The sequence below is a fragment of the Bufo gargarizans genome, chromosome 1, assembly GCF_014858855.1.
Source record: "Bufo gargarizans isolate SCDJY-AF-19 chromosome 1, ASM1485885v1, whole genome shotgun sequence".
NCBI classification, from domain to species: Eukaryota; Metazoa; Chordata; class Amphibia; order Anura; family Bufonidae; genus Bufo; species Bufo gargarizans.
The window spans coordinates 209,367,851-209,380,060 of record NC_058080.1 but is presented as its reverse complement, the minus strand read 5'-3'; positions in this window follow the sequence as shown (position 1 = coordinate 209,380,060).

The window sequence follows — 12,210 nt, the reverse complement described above, 5'->3', positions numbered from 1 at the left end:
TCCAGATCTATGTGGATAGATCCAGAGAGTTCAGGATAGATGAGAATCTCCTTATCCTGTTTGCCGGTAAGTCTAAAGGCCGTAAAGCGTCTAAAGCCACCATTAGTCGCTGGATCAAGGAGGCCATTAGGGAAGCCTTTGTCTCCCAATCCTTAGATCCTCCCGAGTTTGTGAGAGCCCATTCTACTAGGGCGGTCTCCACCTCGGTTGCGGAAAGAAGCCTTCTCCCCTTAGAGCTGATCTGCAAGGCGGCCTCCTGGAGCTCTGAGTCAACCTTCATCTCCCATTATAGGATAGATGCTAGGATGGCAGAGTTTTCGGCTTTTGGGCAGACTGTTCTTAGTTCTGCCAGGCATGAGGACCCTCCCTAGGGGATTCTTCTTGCTATCTCCCCATCTGTGCTGCTGGTAGAACATAAGGGAATCGTTAATTTCTAACGATAATTTGTTTTCCCTTAGTCCGAACAGCAGCACACAAATATCCCACCCTAGATACATTATGCTTGTTAAAAACACAGTGGGCTGGGGGGTGATCTCCTTCTTTTCAGGGAGCTGAAGATCGTTTATTGGTTCTTGGGCTCATTAAAATTCCGCCGGTCCTACCAGTCCACAGGGGCAGTTAACCCCATCTGTGCTGCTGTTAGGACTAAGGGAAAACAAATTATCGTTAGAAATTAACGATTGGTCTCGGGAGGACCATTGTAACTTGAGTCTATAAATGTATCCAAAACTAGTAATTGGTTCTAAAGTCCCAAAATGTCATGTTAGGATAAGAGAAAATGAAGATTTAAGAAAAATGAGCAGAAAACTAACACAAATAAAGGAAGACCTTACATATGAGTCAGAATAGGTTATGGTAGCTGTAATTCACCACCTATGATGACAGGAGCTTCTTCGGGAAAATGGAGCCACTCTCGCATCCAAAGAAGCAGCTCATCTTAGTACAGAGGGCAGTATAGAACATGTAGTACCACACTTTACAGTACAGAGGAGCTACAACCAATGTAGGTGGTTTACCTTATGCATTTTACTTTGTCTAGTTTCAGCTTGCAATGCTCTAGGAAAGACCATTGTATGGTGAAAATATTGTATCCTGAGGCCATTGTATTTTGAGGGATCACTTGTATAAATCACAGAAGTGATATGTATGTTGCTCAGTAGGAAACAATAGTCAGGGAGTTTCTGAGATGGCCTAATAGCCAATGTTTTCCGAAGTGGGAGATTCACTAATTGTATGCGTTCTGCCTGGGTACAGCAAATGCAACAGTTCACTGGTGCCTTCAGATTGTATGAACTTAGGTGTTATATAGTTGTATTTATTGCCGTTGTTCCTTTCCAGATCCTACACTGGGGACCAAATGTCAAAGGATTTAATTCTATCTGATCCTATCGCCATACTAATTATCCATCGCTTGTTTCACTGAGACTAGGCCCCTGATAGCATTGAGGGATCAGCGTTTACAAAAAAGTACAACAGCCTGTCCTGCAAAAAAAAAAAGCCTCCTACAACTATGTTGACCAAAAAAGTGACTAAGCCAGTAAGGGTTTAATAAACTCTGTGTTATTATGAAGTTAGTTGCTGTGAGGATATTGTTCCAGTGCTAGAAGAAAAATATTTTTTTGTTGGCTGTAGGATGCAGACACCATTTATGAAAGCTACGCTTGCTCTTGTAGATATACTGTATATGCTCTCCACACCCTATGAAATATCATGCATTTCTGTGAAGACTGACATTCTGTGAAGAGAATTTTTCAATATTGTTTCCTCAAAGCTTTAATGATTCAGAAAGAGCATTCAGAAGAAAGTCAGTCATCTCAGAGGGAGGCCACTTTGTAAGGACAACTTTATTCACTATACAGTCATTTCACATATTAAGAGATAATTGCGTCTCCCCATGTCATTAATGCATTTCACACCTCACAGTGCATAGTGAAAGAGCCCAAAGCGGGGAGAAGCTTTTTAAATCATTCTACAGAAATTGGTCCAACTCTTTCAACTAAAGCTGTCAAGAAAAGTAAGATTTCCTTTTACAATTTTAGGTCACTTTGCTCATATCCATAAGGCTTAATGTCCTTTTACACAGACCAATGTGTCAGCCAATGTTCGGGAATGAACCAGACATTCCCGATTAAATGCCTGATGGTCAGCAGAGATAAGGGCTACATTTATGGGAACAAGTGATTGATACGGCGATCATCTGTCTCCATAGAAAATCATTGTTCCTGGGCAGCAGATCCCTGTTTACATGGGCCAGTCTGGTGCACAGGAATGATGATTTTGGTGCTGGCCAAAATACACATTCATTGGATGATCGCTGGAACCTTTTCTACAAACATTCATCCCTGATTATTGTTCTACAGGTCCTTCTAAAAAAATTAGCATATTGTGATAAAGTTCATTATTTTCTGTAATGTACTGATAAACATTAGACTTTCATATATTTTAGATTCATTACACACCAACTGAAGTAGTTCAAGCCTTTTATTGTTTTAATATTGATGATTTTGGCATACAGCTCATGAAAACCCAAAATTCCTATCTCAAAAAATTAGCATATCATGAAAAGGTTCTCTAAACGAGCTATTAACCTAATCATCTGAATCAACTAATTAACTCTAAACACCTGCAAAAGATTCCTGAGGCTTTTAAAAACTCCCAGCCTGGTTCATTACTCAAAACCGCAATCATGGGTAAGACTGCCGACCTGACTGCTGTCCAGAAGGCCATCATTGACACTCTCAAGCAAGAGGGTAAGACACAGAAAGAAATTTCTGAACGAATAGGCTGTTCCCAGAGTGCTGTATCAAGGCACCTCAGTGGGAAGTCTGTGGGAAGGAAAAAGTGTGGCAGAAAACGCTGCACAACGAGAAGAGGTGACTGGACCCTGAGGAAGATTGTGGAGAAGGACCGATTCCAGACCTTGGGGGACCTGCGGAAGCAGTGGACTGAGTCTGGAGTAGAAACATCCAGAGCCACCGTGTACAGGCGTTTGCAGGAAATGGGCTACAGGTGCCGCATTCCCCAGGTCAAGCCACTTTTGAACCAGAAACAGTGGCAGAAGCACCTGACCTGGGCTACAGAGAAGCAGCACTGGACTGTTGCATGTCATTCGGAAATCAAGGTGCCAGAGTCTGGAGGAAGACTAGGGGGAGGGAAATGCCAAAATGCCTGAAGTCCAGTGTCAAGTACCCACAGTCAGTGATGGTCTGGGGTGCCATGTCAGCTGCTGGTGTTGGTCCACTGTGTTTTATCAAGGGCAGGGTCAATGCAGCTAGCTATCAGGAGATTTTGGAGCACTTCATGCTTCCATCTGCTGAAAAGCTTTATGGAGATGAAGATTTCATTTTTCAGCACGACCTGGCACCTGCTCACAGCGCCAAAACCACTGGTAAATGGTTTACTGACCATGGTATTACTGTGCTCAATTGGCCTGCCAACTCTCCTGACCTGAACCCCATAGAGAATCTGTGGGATATTGGGAAGAGAAAGTTGAGAGACGCAAGACCCAACACTCTGGATGAGCTTAAGGCCGCTATCGAAGCATCCTGGGCCTCCATAACACCTCAGCAGTGCCACAGGCTGATTGCCTCCATGCCACGCCGCATTGAAGCAGTCATTTCTGCAAAAGGATTCCCGACCAAGTATTGAGTGCATAACTGAACATAATTATTTGAAGGTTGACTTTTTTTGTATTAAAAACACTTTTATTTTATTGGTCGGATGAAATATGCTAATTTTTTGAGATAGGAAATTTGGGTTTTCATGAGCTGTATGCCAAAATCATCAATATTAAAACAATAAAAGGCTTGAACTACTTCAGTTGTGTGTAATGAATCTAAAATATATGAAAGTCTAATGTTTATCAGTACATTACAGAAAATAATGAACTTTATCACAATATGCTAATTTTTTGAGAAGGACCTGTATATAAAGGACCTTTAGCTGATCATCTACATTAAAACTGGAAAGGGAATTGGTGAACAACATATTGTGCTTGGGGCAACTGAACAGTTTTAGGTTACAACTCTGTAATACAGATATTTGTATTCAGTTTTAAAAGGGTTGAAAAGAACCCTCCCTCTCTAAGCCAGATGTCATGATATTCTTGGTGCCACAAGTGCACAATTGTATCTGCAGCTGCCAACAGCTGGAGAGCCACTTGTAAAGGACCTGGTAGCCACATGTGACTCCTGAGCCACTGGTTGTGCAACAGTGGTCTAAACTAATACCAGCTTGATGCCTTGTGCTTGCCTTTCTCTAATATGTTCCTTCTTAAAGGTCTGGCCAGTAAGATAGACCCAAGTGTTGATTTCCTGTAGTGTAAATGCCATCATCGAAGTAGTGGAAATCCTAGATGGGTGACGGCCACTTCACGTCTGCAAACTCCAACAGAAGGCCCAACGAACCTGCCTGTTTGTGCTCCCCACTACTCAGACCCACTCTTTTAATAGATTATACATGTACATAAAGCCAAGGTTTTAGTTCTTGGCAGGTGCCACATCTTTATACTTTTTGAATGCTATTATGATGTAGTTCTTGTTGAGCACCACCCGATTGCATAAGTCTCCTAGTCCACTCCTTTGAATTATAAACACCAGTATAGAAGTTCCAGCACCACCTGCTTTTCGTTGGCTGGTATCACAAGAAACATACAATGACTCTCAGAGTTATTAAGTCTAAATATATCTTTTACAAAAGGAAGCCTGCAGCTTTTTTGACAGGATTGTCAAATCTCATCATCAACTTATTGAGCGTTAAAGATCTGGTGTCACAAGCGAGCTTCACACATCGTACGTCTCCATGAATCCAATGTTGCTGGGAGCTAGCCGATGCCAACACGCCCAGTCAAACTATCTTGGTGTCAAATATTCATCAGCTGCCTAATACTCCATTGATTCTTATTGGTTTAGGTATATACTGGTGTCCGTCAAACACCACAGTGTGAAATACTTCTAAATTATACTAGAATTCAGAAGCTGGATTAGGGACCTTGAGGGGAAAAGAAAATAAACTATAAGCTAAAAATTGCAACAAAAGTAAAAAAAATAATCCAGCTAAAGATCACCCCCCCCTTCACTGTATTGTCACTATGCTGCACATGCTTTAGATACATAGATCTCCCCCTTATAATGAATTGTCATTTCACTGTAGAACACTCTGTTGGCCAATTAACCCTGATGCACTTTCATTTCCACGTCTCTGAGTAATAGAAAACATTATGTTAGTTTGGGTCTGTTTTTATATACCATGTGGCGCAAAAATGTTGATTTGTAAGTGTGTACTATTAAAAGCACCATTTTAAAGTATCTGTTCTCTAAGCCTATCATGCCTTATAATATGACAAAGAGCCATATGACATTACGTATGAGGTCCTGAAATGGTTAATGATTATGAAATAATTGTAGACATTTTAAACAATTCCAAAAAAATACTTTTTACCATAAAGATAGAATTTGGGATTTTTGTAGCTATCTGATAGTTACAGATATTCTGTTGTATTACCTTTTTCCTTTACAGTATTTTTTTTTCTTGCAATCACACATTGGAGCTGTATTTTCACAAAAAAAATGTTGACACGTTATCTGCTGTCATCAGTCTGTCATGATTTCCCCGTTACAGAATGGAGGATGAGTGCCTTAATAGGCTCTCCAGCAGCAGCATAAGCCCTCTTGCACATGACTGTATGTATTTTGTGGTCTGCAAAAAAACAGATCTGCAGAAAATACGGATGACATCCATGTGCATTCTGTATTTTGCGGAAGGGAACAGCTGGTCCCTAATAGAACAGTACTATCCTTGTCCGTAATGCAGACAAGAATAGGACATGTTCTATTTTTTTGCCGAAATACGGAAACTAAATGCACACGGAGTACCTTCCGTTTTTTTTTTTTGCGGACCCATTGAACTGAATGGTTCCGTATACGCTACGCAAAAAAAAACGGAATGGACACAGAAAGAAAATACGTTTGTGTGCAAGAGTTCGTCCACACTACAACTGATTTGTTTTCATTTTGCCACTTGCCTAAAGCCTCATGCACTCGGCAGTATTACAACTTCTGAGATATATGTATGGCATGCACAGTGAGGCGAAGGCTTTTGGAGGATGGTCTGGTGTCCAGATGGGCAGCAAAGAAGCCACTTCTCTCCAAGAAAATCATCAAGGACGGACTGCTGGAAGTACAAGGATTAGACTGCAGAGGACTAGGGTAAAATTATTTTTCCTGATGAAGCCCCCTTCAGACTGTTTGGGACATCTGGAAAGATGATTGTCTGGAGAGAAGAAAAGTTGAGCGCTTCCATGAGTCCTGTGTCATGCCCATGGACGGACTCGGAACTTAAAAGTGGTCCAGGAAAAAAATAATACTTATAGTTGTCCCATTTTGAGTCCAAATTGTCAGAAGGCAGGGCCAACACAAGTAGGTGGGCCAGCAAGAATATATTGTGGGACATTATACCACCCAGCACAGCCAAATACCACAGTGAATCAGAAAATACTGCCTCAGCTGCACAAAATATCTCCCCAACAACTGCTCTTCTATTCTTTCTTCCTACTGTAGTTGCCCCAAGATGGCAATACAGTTGAATTCAGGAGGGGAGCATCAGATGATTACTTACTTGGCTGGTAGCTGTGAGAAAAGAGAGGGAAAAAAAATCATGGCATGCTCCAGTGAATGCCATTTCACAAACAATTCCATTGTTACAGAGCCACTGATTACAGATCAAGACAGATTGGTGGTAATGTGGAACCACTGTGCCAAGTAACTGGTTTGATGTTGGGCCAAACCCTAAGGGTGTTATTCTGGCGCTTCCTCAGTATTTACCCTTTAACCCCTATACAGGGATTTGGATTCACTGCGGGTTAGCAGCCATGATTTTGAAGGACACATCCCTGTTTATATAAGGTCTCACAGCCGATGATGCAGACCAGAGCAAAAAACAAGCCATGAGAAGAAAAGAGCCCAGAGACGGGATTGTGTGAAAGAATCATAGATCTGAAGAAGGGTATAAAACTGTAAGTTTCCAGGAGCACAGTGGCCTCCATCATTCTTAATTGGAAGATGTTTAAAACATGGACTCTTCATAAAGTTGGCCACCCCACCAAACTACGTAATCGCGGGAGAAGGACCTTGATGAGAGAGGTGACCAAGAACCCAATAGTTATTCTGGTTGAGCTCTAAAGATCCTTTGTACAGATGGGAAAACCTCCAGAAGGTCAACCATCACTGCAGCATTCCATTTAGGTTTCATGTTAGGATGGCCAGAAAGAAGCCTCTCCTAAGTAAAACACACATGAATGCCTGCCTAGAGTTAGCATAAAAACACCTAAAAGACTCTCAGGCTGTGAGAAACAAGATTCTCTGGTCTGATGAAACCATCATGGTTGTGGCAGTGTCATCACGCTGTGGGGGTGTTTTTCAACCTCTGCGACAAGGACACTAGACAGGGTTGAGGGAAAGCTGAATATAGCAAAGTGCAGAAATATTCTTAATGAAAACCTGATCCAGAGTGCTCTTGTCCTCAGACTGGGAGAAAGGTTTAACTTCCAACAAGACAATGACCCTAGGCACACAGCCAAGACAACACAGGAGTGGCTTAGGGACTACTCTGTGAATGTCCTTGAGCAGCCCAACCAAAACCTTGACTTGAACCCAATTGAACATCTTTGGAGAGACCCGAAAATGGGTGTCCACTGACAGTCCCCATCTGCAGAGTACAGAGCTTGAGAAGAATTGCAGAAAATCCTCCCAAATTCATCAGATCAAACAAAAATTTAATAAAACAACTTGCCTCTCCCGGCAGCGCCGTCACTTGGGAGATCCAGTGTGCTTTTCCTGCTGCCCTGAGACCTAACGTAGCACAGCTTCAGGTCATAGTGCACACTTACGTTCTGAAGCTGTACGCTGTTGGGACACAGCATAACCTTTCGCCCAGAAAAGACCAGGGAGCGGTGAGTTACACCAGCACTAGCAGCGCTATGCTCACCGCTCCCTGGTCCTATTAATGAGCACTTCTATAATGGAAGCAATCATTAGTATTCGCTTTATAAGACACACTGCCATTTGTATTCTAATTTGTGTGTGTGGGGGGGGGTGCATCTTATAGAGCGGAAAATACGGTAGATGTTCCAGAATTATTAGATGGGGCATACAAGTAGTTAGTAAAACAGACATGTCAGGAGAGGGGGCAGCTCCTCTTTTTCTCATTATGCAATAAGCCATAGATCTGTTTCTTTATTTGCGATACCTCATCTTTGCTAATACTTCTTGTGAGGAATATGGATTATCATTTATTGGCAGCCCTGATTGTCATTTGATTCACCTTTTGGCATGTACACAGTCAGTGTACATGCAAAATAAGTGCTCACCCCCCAGCCATCTGATGTCAGCTAGCAAGGTAGGAAGCCCCAGGGTTCAAGAAGGCCCCAGGTGGATAAAGTCACACCTCAACCAGCCAGGTTGGAGGCAAGCTAATCCTGCAGAACCCCCCCCCCCCCCCCCCCCATCGGCAGGTCTCAGCCCTTGCCCAGGATCAATGATACCTCCCAGACATGTTGGCACCTACATTTCATAAGGAATTATGAATCGTCCATCCATCCCAGGCATAATTTGGTTATCTTTTTGCGATCCCTGGTCAAAGCAGAGCATCCACGTGGGCCTGACTTGATGCTTGGATGCCCGGGAGGGGAGATATACATATCTCTCCACAGAAAACAAATAAAGGTACCATGTCCTGGAACCATCTTCCTGCGACATTCTGGTCTGGGGCTATGAGCCCTAATGGGTTTTATGGGTCATTTTCTGCCAGCACCAGAGAAGGAGGGGTGGACCCTACCCATAGGCAGGGAGGGGAGCGGCCAGCTACAGGTCATAAGCCCATGCAAGCCAGCGGGCGGTGTCTTTTCTGAAGGGGGTCACATCGTGCCAATGAGTTTGGAGAGACCAGGAACCAGCTGACCTCACTGTCCACACGTGACTGCAGCCAAAGACTATTCCACCTCATAACCCAAAGGAACTTTCATCTACCTGGTACCTGACTTTTTGCTCTGCTTAACCCTGTTGTACCTATATCACCTGTATCTGTAACCTCAGACCACTGTATATATTCTCTGTGTATATTGTATTATATCTAGTGTGCCCTTAAGACGATTAAATATATAATTTATTCTTGCATCTGTGTTTCGGCCTAGTTATAAGCTACCGCGGGTTGGTTTCTGAACCTATATAATCCCGTTAGCGGACCGGGCTTATATAAAAAAGAAGATGGTGGCAGATTTCCTGGGCTGAGAAGGCGCTGTTTCACTGCGGCAGTGAAAAGGCTTTCTCAGCTTGTTGCCTCTCTGTGCCCGCGTGGACAGGAGGTGTCTGTGTAAACTGTACCAAGCTGAACTTACCTGCTCTTCTACAGGGCGTAACGTCACGCTTTGGTAACCAGTGACCATACTGCGTCTTGTGAGCTCGATATAGGTGACGTCAAGCAGGCACGGGGCGTGGTATTCGTCACACTTCTCTATAAGCATTATTGAGGGGCTTGTGATAGAATATGCATGACATGGGTTCTGGTGGTTATCCACATGAAAGACTATAACTATATCAACAGACAAGCATGGCAACAGCAGTGGATCTAAATGTCATGAATACTGAACATGAATATTAAATTAATATCATAGAAGCCTTAATTTATGTAAGTCATTTTATAATTACAGGGAGACCCCTTTATAAGAACCCAGCTTTTTCTGTATTCAGACTAAACACTTGTTGATAAAATCTTGTAGCCCAAATTTGAAGTATACTTCAGCAAATTTAGAAGGGAAGGCATTTTGCTATAGTGATGCATAAATCTTCATGTAAATTTCATATGCATTGCCTTTTATCTTATAAATACATGAGAAACTGTATTAAAATATGAAAAAATGTTTTCTCGTGAAATATGCAAATGTGAAGAAAACATACCCTTAATTAAATGAAGAATTCTTGTCATTTGAATTCCCTTTGAAGTGTAAATTTACTATATAAATTATGCTTGGTGACTAATGCAAAAATATATTTTCCTGTTCTAAACCAATGCAAGAGACTTAGTGGCTGGAAGAAAACCTCAAGGCTATAAGCTCTGACAGGCCAGTCATTTACTGGAGAATGTACAGCACATAGGTGGTTATTTTTACAGATTTATCTAATGCTGTGGCTTCTCTTGTCACAAGAATCACCATACTTGTCAGCTTGTACGTGGGCAAAGATGTCCTATGTTATATTTACAACATAATCAAGTTTTGCATAAATTCTGATAATGTAAAAATATTTGAAGCTTTTATCATGAGGAATGGTCTTATTTTCCCTTGGATGTCATATATCTAGTACAGGCTTTGGAGTGCTGGTGTTACATATTACACTGTAATAGGCGTAGGACGATAGGAGATGGAAGAAACGAAAACAAGGGATTGAGAGGTTTATGTGAAGTTTAATCACCATCATAATTAACATTCCATTATAGAATGAGGGGAAAGCAAGAGATTCCATATACTAAAGCTCTGCCACTTCAAAGAAAATACGTGTAAATCAGTGGAAACTGGCAGCTAGGACATCCACCAACCTTAAGAAGAAGTTGGTCCAGACCAAGCCCCCATTTTAAATGACACTTTATGTGAAAGTGCTGGTACTATAACTCCCACCATTTTGACTAGAGAAAGATTCCACCGACAATGATAATGGAAATAACTTGTTCTCCAGTTTGTTAGGGGAAGGGGGCATTAGGATGCCTCCACAGAGCTTGTTCATACTTCAAAGTAGACTGTAGAGCTTCATTTATTACTGACCCAATGCTTATAGAGGACTATACAGTTGCAAGAAAAAGTATGGAATGATGTGGATTTCTGCACAAATTGGTCATAAAATGTGATCTGATCTTCATCTAAGTTACAACAATAGACAATCACAGTCTGCTTAAACTAATAACACACAAAGAATTAAATGTTACCATGTTTTTATTGAACACACCATGTAAACATTCACAGTGCAGGTGGAAAAAGTATGTGAACCCCTAGACTAATGTCATCTCCAAGAGCTAAATGGAGTGAGGTGTCAGCCAACTGGAGTCCAATCAATGAGATGAGATTGGAGGTGTTGGTTACAGCTATCCTGCCCTATAAAAAACGCACACCAGTTCTGGTTTTGCTTTTCACAAGAAGCATTGCCTGATGTGAATGATGCCTCGCACAAAAGAGCTCTCAGAAGACCTACGATTAAGAACTGTTGACTTGCATAAAGCTGGAAAGGGTTATAAAAGTATGTCCAAAAGCCTTGCTGTTCATCAGTCCACAGTAAGACAAATTGTCTATAAATGGAGAAAGTTCAGCAATGATGCTACTCCCCATAGGAGTGGCCGTCCTGTAAAGATGACTGCAAGAGCATAGCGCAGACTGCTCAATGAGGTGAAGAAGAAGCCTAGAGTGTCAGCTAAAGACTTACAAAAGTCTCTGGCATATGCTAAAGTCCCTGTTAGTGAATCTACGATACGTAAAACACTAAACAAGAATGGATTTCATGGGAGGATACCACAGAGGAAGCCACTGCTGTCCAAAAAAACCATTGCTGCACGTTTACAGTTTGCACAAGAGCACCTGGATGTTCCACAGCAGTACTGGCAAAATATTCTGTGGACAGATGAAACCAAAGTTGAGTTGTTTGGAAGAAACACACAACACTACATGTGGAGAAAAAGAGGCACAGCACACCAACATCAAAACCTCATCACAACTGTGAAGTATGGTGGTGGGGGCATCATGGTTTGGGGCTGCTTTGCTGCGTCAGGGCCTGGACGGATTGCTATCATCGAAGGAAAAATGAATTCCCAAGTTTATAAAGACATTTTGCAGGAGAACTTAAGGCCATCTGTCCACCAGCTGAAGCTCAACAGAAGATGGGTGGTGCAACAGGACAACGACCCAAAGAATAGAAGTAAATCAACAATAGAATGGCTTAAACAGAAGAAAATACGCCTTCTGGAGTGGCCCAGTCAGAGTCCTGACCTCAACCCGATTGAGATGCTGTGGCATGACCTCAAGAAAGCGATTCACACCAGACATCCCAAGAATATTGCTGAACTGAAACAGTTCTGTGAAGAGAAATGGTCAAGAATTACTCCTGACCGTTCTGCACGTCTGATCTGCAACTACAGGAAACGTTTAGTTGAAGTTATTGCTGCCAAAGGAGGTTC